The sequence below is a fragment of the Tiliqua scincoides genome, chromosome 3 (genome assembly GCF_035046505.1).
Source record: "Tiliqua scincoides isolate rTilSci1 chromosome 3, rTilSci1.hap2, whole genome shotgun sequence".
Classification (NCBI taxonomy): domain Eukaryota; kingdom Metazoa; phylum Chordata; class Lepidosauria; order Squamata; family Scincidae; genus Tiliqua; species Tiliqua scincoides.
The window spans coordinates 211,128,755-211,137,331 of record NC_089823.1 but is presented as its reverse complement, the minus strand read 5'-3'; the positions used below and the strand labels follow the sequence as shown (position 1 = coordinate 211,137,331).

The 8,577-nt window shown below is 45.6% G+C and overlaps 1 pseudogene; it reads right to left on the bottom strand.

The window, feature by feature from the left end:
- Positions 1 to 2,400: 2,400 nt before the first annotated feature.
- LOC136646822 (5S ribosomal RNA) lies at positions 2,401 to 2,517 on the bottom strand (annotated as a pseudogene).
- Between the last annotated feature and the right edge of the window lie 6,060 nt (positions 2,518 to 8,577).

Here is an 8,577-nt window from a genome sequence, read left to right as displayed (position 1 = left end):
CTGCGCATGCCTGGTCTTGTCTGATCACAGAAGCTAAGCAGGGTCAGGCCTGGTTAGTACTTAGATGGGAGACTGCTTGGGAATACCAGGTGCTATAGGCTTATACCATAGTCTTTTGAGACTGAAGGTTGACAACCATAAGCAGAATGCTCTTTTTTTTACACCTGATGTTTTTCTCACAACACTAAATTGAATGAGTGTTAAAGTGTCTGAAATTCATATTCTGAACCAAATAAGTATGAACTTAACGTCATCACTACTTAGCATTATACCCCAAATTCCGCTTCCTCAAGACATAGGCGAACAGTGGAAGGGAGCAGTCAGGGAATAATGCTGTAACTTGATAAAGAACTTAATTTTATTTTCATACCACTTCAGGCAGCTATGCTCACAACACTATTAACACCAACACATTCTTTACAGCTGCAATTGTCTGTCAGAGTTGGGATATCTCCAGAATTTCCAGAATGGTTAAACGTCACAAAATGCACCACTTTGTAATGAATTCCTTTATATTCTTTTCACAAATTAAACAAGCATTAATAACCTTATTACTTGGTTCAGTCTTCAAGTGATTCGCAGACTACAGTGTTGAAACAAGACTTGCCCTCTGCAGGATAAACCACAAATACTGTCAATATTATCTGAAAGAAATACTGAATGAGATATACAGTACAAACACTTTTGGGAACAGCTCTGGAAAATAATGTGATAAACAAGCAAATAGAATTACAGACAGTCACACATTGCTAGGCAAATTGGATAAACAGAAATCTAATATAATTTAAGCCAAAGAACTTTTTCAGTGTTTCCAATGGGGCACCATAATGCCCCACTGCCATTTGCATGCCCCCCCCCCACAGCACATGGGGCAGTGGCACAAAAATCCAGGCATCTCATTGACTGATTGAATTGGGTGGGGGTGTTGCAGCTGTTAGCTGGGCAGTTCTTGCTGCCCAGGTTCAGTCCAGTACCATTTTTTGAGCCCCACCTGCCTACCCTATGTACAGTCTGAGACAGCAGTGGACCTCCCCAGCCCTGCACCTGGGCAAAGGTCCACAATGGTTCCCCCCATGGGCTATTGTCCCCCCCATGCAGAAATCTGCCCCCCTACACACCTGAGGCTCACAGAGCCTTGCATGACCCAGGAACGTGTCAGGGAAACTTCAGTGAGGTTCCCCGATGCTATAAACTGTGCTTCCGGAAAACCACCCTGTTCCCACCCCTGTTGGGAGCCTCAGAGAGGCTTCCACAGGGTCCTGGTGCCTGGGGTTTTTGCCCCATCGGACCTTATGGTAGGTCCACAACTGCTCTGAGATGGGCTGGTTGCTCTTTATAGGAACTGCGTAGGAATTTTTTGCTGTTAACCTATTGGTCTTGGTTAGTAGTACTACCCCAGACTGGCATTTGGGTCAGGTGTGTTGGGGTTCCTACCCTTTGTGGGGGTTTTTTCACTTGGGATAAGGCAGGTGGTGTGCTGGCAGGGTAGACAGGAGAACAGGCTGAAGCAAGCAAGGCCAGGGGTTGATTCACGACCACTCTGACAACATTTGTTCAAGTTGGTGAGGCTGGCAGGCGAGTTACCTGTCTGGATCAAGCAAAGGACAACAGAAGGCTTTACTTGTGTGGGTTCAGTGCTGGCCAGTAGCCTTGACCATTCAGGCTTTACGGTGATAAGCTAACTCAGTCCATGATTGAGTGTCACTTTAAGCCAGGAGGTGGCTGTCATTGGGATCTGGGGGAGGTAGACTGCTAGCACCATTTCCCCCAATTAGTTGCCAGCACACTGGGGGGGGGGAGTTCATTTAGGTTTTGTCCCTATTGCAGGTTTCTATAGTTGTGTTATTCTATAAATTTTATTCTTCCCAAGACTCTGTCTTGCATGCCTCTTGGGTGAGGGGCGTGCCCGTGTAATAACAGTGAGTAGTAAAATTACTAGGCTCAAAAGATCCTTTTCCAATAGGAACAAAAGCTAACTGTTCATAACAGATGATTCATGAGACCAGTGCCTTGGTAACATGTCATCATATCATAAAGGTTGAAATAAACCCTGTGCCAAATAGGAAATGCTACGCTGAATTCTCATGTTCAAAAAAGCAAAAAAAAGAAAAGCAAGGGCTCATAGAAGCCCTGCTCACACCAAACATTGCATGGACACTGTCCATGCACTGCTTTGGGGCAGGGGGACGGGGAGGTCTGAGAGCATGCTCATTAAGCACCAACTTGCCTGCTAAGCCTTCCTCACCTTCACCCTACATGTGCAGCTTCTGTCTGCAGTGACAAATGTTGTACTCAGAGACATTTCTTCTCAATATCTGGAACATGAGCATCCCTGTTCACAGGAAGAGAAGTATTTGTCACCTTGGTTGGCAACCTTCAGTCTCGAAAGTCTATGGTATAAGCCTACAGCACACGGTATTCCCAGGCAGTCTCCCATCCAAGTACTAACCAGGCCTGACCCTGCTTAGCTTCCGAGATCAGACGAGATCGGGCATGTGCAGGGTAAAAACTGTATGCAGGGGGAAAGGGCTCAGTAGGTATACTGGTGTAGGATGAGCAAAATCCTTCGGTCCCTCCTCGGCACCACAAGGACAGCATCTACATGATGCTTATTTGAACGGGGCTAAACTAGGAATGTTTCTGGTTTGAATTTAATCTCTGCCATGAACTCACCAAGTGGCTTTCACAAGCAACCACCCTCAGCAACCAGTGGCAATACAGGATAATACCCACCTATCTTATAAATCTGTTATAAGGATTACTACATGGCACTTTGAACACTTGGCGGCACTATATAAATCCCAAGTAGTAGCTGTATTAACATATGGTTTCAACATCTGCTTGTCCATTAAATGTTTTTTTCAGAGCAATCCTATCTTGTGCTGGAACAGGAAGACCAGGAGGGCTGTGCTGTATCTAGTGCAAGATTGGGGCAAGAAGTGGTTCAGTTGGAGGCAAGGGGAAACTCTTCCCCTTACCCCCGGGTAAGCCACCACAGCCGGTAAGCCACCGGGTAAGCCACCACAGGTCTCGGGAGGTGGTGCAATTCTGAGGAGACCCATAGGGGCCAGGGTGGCTTACCTGGAGGTAAAGGGAAAAGTTTCCCCTTACCTCTGGCTGAGCCACTTTGAACCCCTAAGCTGCTCTGGATACAGCACAAACCTCTTGGTGTGCCTGTTCCAGCGTAGGATAGGATTGCACCCTAATTGTTTGTGGTGGACACGTAGTCATTTCGATCTTTCTTCATGAGCCCAGATCACCAGTGAGCTAATATGGATAAAAGCAAAGCATTCAGATAACTGTGTTAGAAACATGGTGACTGAGATACAATTTCAGACTACTTCCTGACTAATTAAAGGGGGCATGGCACAAATCCTGAAGACTCAAAGCAAAAGACTCATTTTGCACAGTGGTTTTATTTAATCCTCCGTGGCTAGATTTTCTAACTACTTTATGTGGAGCTGTCAGAAATATAATTGGATGTTCATTATTCCTTCCTATGATATACTGTTAAATAGTGTTAGGAAACAGTACTGGGAACTCCAGACTTGGATGTTTATGAAAATTGAGTTTTCTGCCTGTAGTTATTATTCTGCAGACTGAAATAACTTGTGGCCCAAACCTAGCTTTCTTCTGCCCCAGCAGAACATGTGTTACACGGTTGCGCACTGTCACAGAATCACCATAAAGTGTTTTGTGATAGCACTTTTAGCTGATATGGCAACAGGAAGGTTAAAGCCTTCCTGCATGTGCTGGTGGAGAGGGTGCCTGACAGTGCAGGGGAGGGCTGCGGAAGGGTGGAGAGGGGGCAGAACGGGGTAGGAGAGGGGCGCAATCAGACAGGGTTGGCAGATTGTGCCCGGGAAGGGGTGGAATTGGCAGCACTGGCATATGAATGTTGAAATTTGAGCTCAAATTTTTTTCATCCAACTTTCAGGACTGAATCTTTAAATCAAAATTTGAAATTTGTGCACTTTGATGGGCCGGATGGATGAATGAAAATACTGTGACTAAATTCTGGTTTCAAGTGATCAATGTTGAGTGCTACTGTAAGTTAGATGTCAGATACTTTGAAGTGTTGTCTACTACATATCAGATTCTGTCAAATACAGATTGCTACTGTATACCAGCTGTCAGTATGTCAAATTTTGACTGCCATATCAGAGTTGTAAAGCACCTGCTTTCCATGCAAATTGTCCCAGTTTCAATCACTAGTATCTCCACTTTTAAAAGGCTCTTTGGTAATATAGGCTGGGAAAGACCAGTGCCTGAGATGCAGGAGAATTTCTGCTAGTCAGAATAGACAGAACTCGGTTAGATAAAGTGATGGTTTGACTTTGTACAAGGCAGCTTCATATGTACATATGCAACATGACAGGTACTGTCCAATACACACTGCATGTCAGATACTAGATGGCAAAAATTCCACAAGTATTTGGAGAATATCCATGCACCGAGAGAAGAAGCAAGATTCAGAGAAAAGACTGGAGGGAAAATCAATTTTTCCTGAACGGCCCCCTCATGACCAAGGAGTTAAGTCAGATAGAGGTTAAAAGAGAAGATGTTTCAGACCTCATTGATAAATTAAAGATCAATAAGTCACCGGGTCCTGATGGCATCCACCCAAGAGTTATTAAGGAATTGAAGAATGAAGTTGCAGATCTCTTGACTAAGGTATGCAACTTCTCCCTCAAAACGGCCACGGTGCCAGAAGATTGGAGGATAGCAAATGTCACGCCTATTTTTAAAAAGGGAAAGAGGGGGGACCCGGGAAACTATAGGCCGGTCAGCCTAACATCCATACCGGGTAAGATGGTGGAATGCCTCATCAAAGATAGGATCTCAAAACACATAGATGAACAGGCCTTGCTGAGGGAGAGTCAGCATGGCTTCTGTAAGGGTAAGTCTTGCCTCACCAACCTTATAGAATTCTTTGAAAAGGTCAACAGGCATGTGGATGCGGGAGAACCTGTGGACATTATATATCTGGACTTTCAGAAGGCGTTTGACACGGTCCCTCACCAAAGGCTACTGAAAAAACTCCACAGTCAGGGAATTAGAGGACAGGTCCTCTCGTGGATTGAGAACTGGTTGGAGTCCAGGAAGCAGAGAGTGGGTGTCAATGGGCAATTTTCACAATGGAGAGAGGTGAAAAGCAGTGTGCCCCAAGGATCTGTCCTGGGACCGGTGCTTTTCAACCTCTTCATAAATGACCTGGAGACAGGGTTGAGCAGTGAAGTGGCTAAGTTTGCAGACGACACCAAACTTTTCCGAGTGGTGAAGACCAGAAGTGATTGTGAGGAGCTCCAGAAGGATCTCTCCAGACTGGCAGAATGGGCAGCAAAATGGCAGATGCGCTTCAATGTCAGTAAGTGTAAAGTCATGCACATTGGGGCAAAAAATCAAAACTTTAGATATAGGCTGATGGGTTCTGAGCTGTCTGTGACAGATCAGGAGAGAGATCTTGGGGTGGTGGTGGACAGGTCGATGAAAGTGTCGATCCAATGTGCGGCGGCAGTGAAGAAGGCCAATTCTATGCTTCGGATCATTAGGAAGGGTATTGAGAACAAAATGGGTAGTATTATAATGCAGTTGTACAAATCTATGGTAAGGCCACACCTGGAGTATTGTGTCCAGTTCTGGTCGCCGCATCTCAAAAAAGACATAGTGGAAATGGAAAAGGTGCAAAAGAGAGCGACTAAGCTGATTACGGGGCTGGGGCACCTTCCTTATGAGGAAAGGCTACGGCGTTTGGGCCTCTTCAGCCTAGAAAAGAGACGCCTGAGGGGGGACATGATTGAGACATACAAAATTATGCAGGGGATGGACAGAGTGGATAGGGAGATGCTCTTTACACTCTCACATAATACCAGAACTAGGGGACATCCACTAAAATTGAGTGTTGGGCGGGTTAGGACCGACAAAAGAAAATATTTCTTTACTCAGCGTGTGGTCAGTCTGTGGAACTCCTTGCCACAGGATGTGGTGCTGGCGTCTAGCCTAGACACCTTTAAAAGGGGATTGGACAAGTTTCTGGAGGAAAAATCCATTATGGGGTACAAGCCATGATGTATATGCGCAACCTCCTGATTTTAGAAATGGGTTATGTCAGAATGCCAGATGCAAGGGAGGGCACCAGGATGAGTTCTCTTGTTATCTGGTGTGCTCCCTGGGGCATTTGGTGGGCCGCTGTGAGATACAGGAAGCTGGACTAGATGGGCCTATGGCCTGATCCAGTGGGGCTGTTCTTATGTTCTTATGTTAATTTCAGTTCTAAGCTATATTCCCAGCCAGTGTGCAGACCCATTCTCTTGGTGTGCTGCATTGTAACTGTGTTGTGATGCCATCTCTAGATGTGTGGCAATGAAGTCACACACCATCACCAAAATTCTGGATTGCTCAGCTCTGTGCAGTGCAGAGCTTGGCTTCGAGGGGCACAGCGACACACCAGTGCAGCCACTGGTGTCGTTAGAGGGGGCAGGGCACTAGGTTTTGCAGGGAGCCTTTTTGAAGCGTGCAAGCGGCTCCTCCCCTCCCCTTTGGAACCATTTGGGCGAGGGGACAAAACGGAGGCAAATGGCTCCCAAGGGGAGGGGGAGGGGCTGCTTGCATGCTGCAGGGAGGCTCCCTGCAAAACTTAGTGCCACGCCCCCCCCTAGCTACACCAGTGAATGCAGCTGAGTGGGAATCCTGGTACTAAGTAAAGTTGTTTGACTGGGCCAAATATTCAATATTTAAGAAATTTTAAGGTAAAACACGTAAGAGTTTTCAGTGGACACAAAGATATAAACATATGTTTTTAATATATTCTTCTCCACAGTGCATTATCCCAGTCAATCAGGGATCACATAGGTAGTATGATGACCTTGCAATGTTATTTATTTATTTATTTTTCACATTTTTATACTGCCCTTTCTCCAAAGAGATCAGCGCTGCTCCCCTCCTTTTGTCCTCACAACAACCCTGTGAGGTAGGTGAGGCTGAGAGAAAGTGACTGGCCCAAGGTCACCCAGGAAGCTTCATGGCTGAGGGGGGATTCCAACCTGGATCTTCCAAGTCTAAGTCCCAAACCACTACACCACCCTGGAAACAATAGTGATTTGCTAGGTAGCGATGTCACTGAAAGCAGACAAAACCCGACTGTCCTCTGTCAAGGGTCAAATTGCAGTTGCCTGTCCTGCTACACACCAGCAGTTTCATTGCAGCACTGAGCAGGCTTAATTGTAGCAAGGAGAGACAGGAAGTGTCACCCCAGCAAAGGGAATGTGCTTCCTCATTTTGTGCTCTTTTTGTATCTAGAGACTTTACAGCTGTTCTCTCTTTTGCTCTCACCTTGTTTTGGCTCAGCTGTAGTACTAATTATTGAGTTGCCTGTTTACTTTTTAATAAACCGTGTTGACCCATAGCATGGGAGTATGGTATAGCCACCTAATATGTTGATTCAAGCAGTTTCCCCATGAGGAAGCTGATGCCATGGCTTCCTTATGAGGAAGCTACTTGAATCAGCATATAAGATGGCTATGCCATACCCCCCAAACTAGAGCCAATCAAGCATAACCAATGCCATTTTTGTATCCAGCACCCCAAAAGTACCCAAGAATAGGTTGAACTTTTAAGACAGCAAAATGTGTGGAGGCCTGTGTTATCTGTTTGGAAGAGTGAAGGGTTGGGTTCAACTTCCCCCAAACAGATGATGAGCTTTGTTCTGCTATCACCAACCAGGGCGATGCATGTACTGTTGGATTGCAGTTATTATGCAGGCATTAATTCCCTACTCCACAAAACATTGTTGTGCGTGTAATCCTGTTGTTCACACGTTGACTTTAAATATACTGAAAATGTAGCTCTGCAAATGTTGAGACTGCAAAGTGTGTGGAATGAATAGGCTTAGCCAAGCACTTACAAAAGTGTAGAATTAGAGAGAGTTATGGCTTGCCAGCAAACATTAAGTGGCAAGAAAGTATGACTTCTGTAAGATCAGCATTGTATTCCCATTCTGAAATGTTAATGAGGTGGAAAATTAAGAGTGATAACACTGGATGGCACTTGCTGTTTCCAAGCACTCTAGTATCATATTTTAGTGGTTTGTGTTCCAAGATTCTCTGAGCCAAGGTTCATCATGCACCTGATTTGAACGCCTTTAAAATGCAGGAGGTGATTATATGAATTATCTCCTTTTTATTTCCTAGGGATGCTACTGCATCCTGAGGTGCTCAGCTGTGAACATAAGAAGGTGAATATTTTAGTTTCTTAAAATAATTTCTAGAGTGGATTATGGTAAATCATGAAACTCATAACCCGATCTTTCCCTCGCCGCTTCACGGCAGCAAGGCTCCTTCAACAGCAGTAAAGCAGTGAGAACCTGTTGCAAAAGGAGCTCCAACGGCATGTGAGTGAGCACACTGCTTGGAGCACTGGTCCGTGCCTGCCCATCCCAACCATCCAAGGATTACCTACTTGCCAGGGGAGGTAAGATAACAGGAGAGGTGGCAGGAACAGAAGTGGGAAGGGGACAAAAATGGTTGGGAAGAGGAGTGTAATGGGGGTGGGGGCTGTGGGAGGAGGAGGATCCATCAC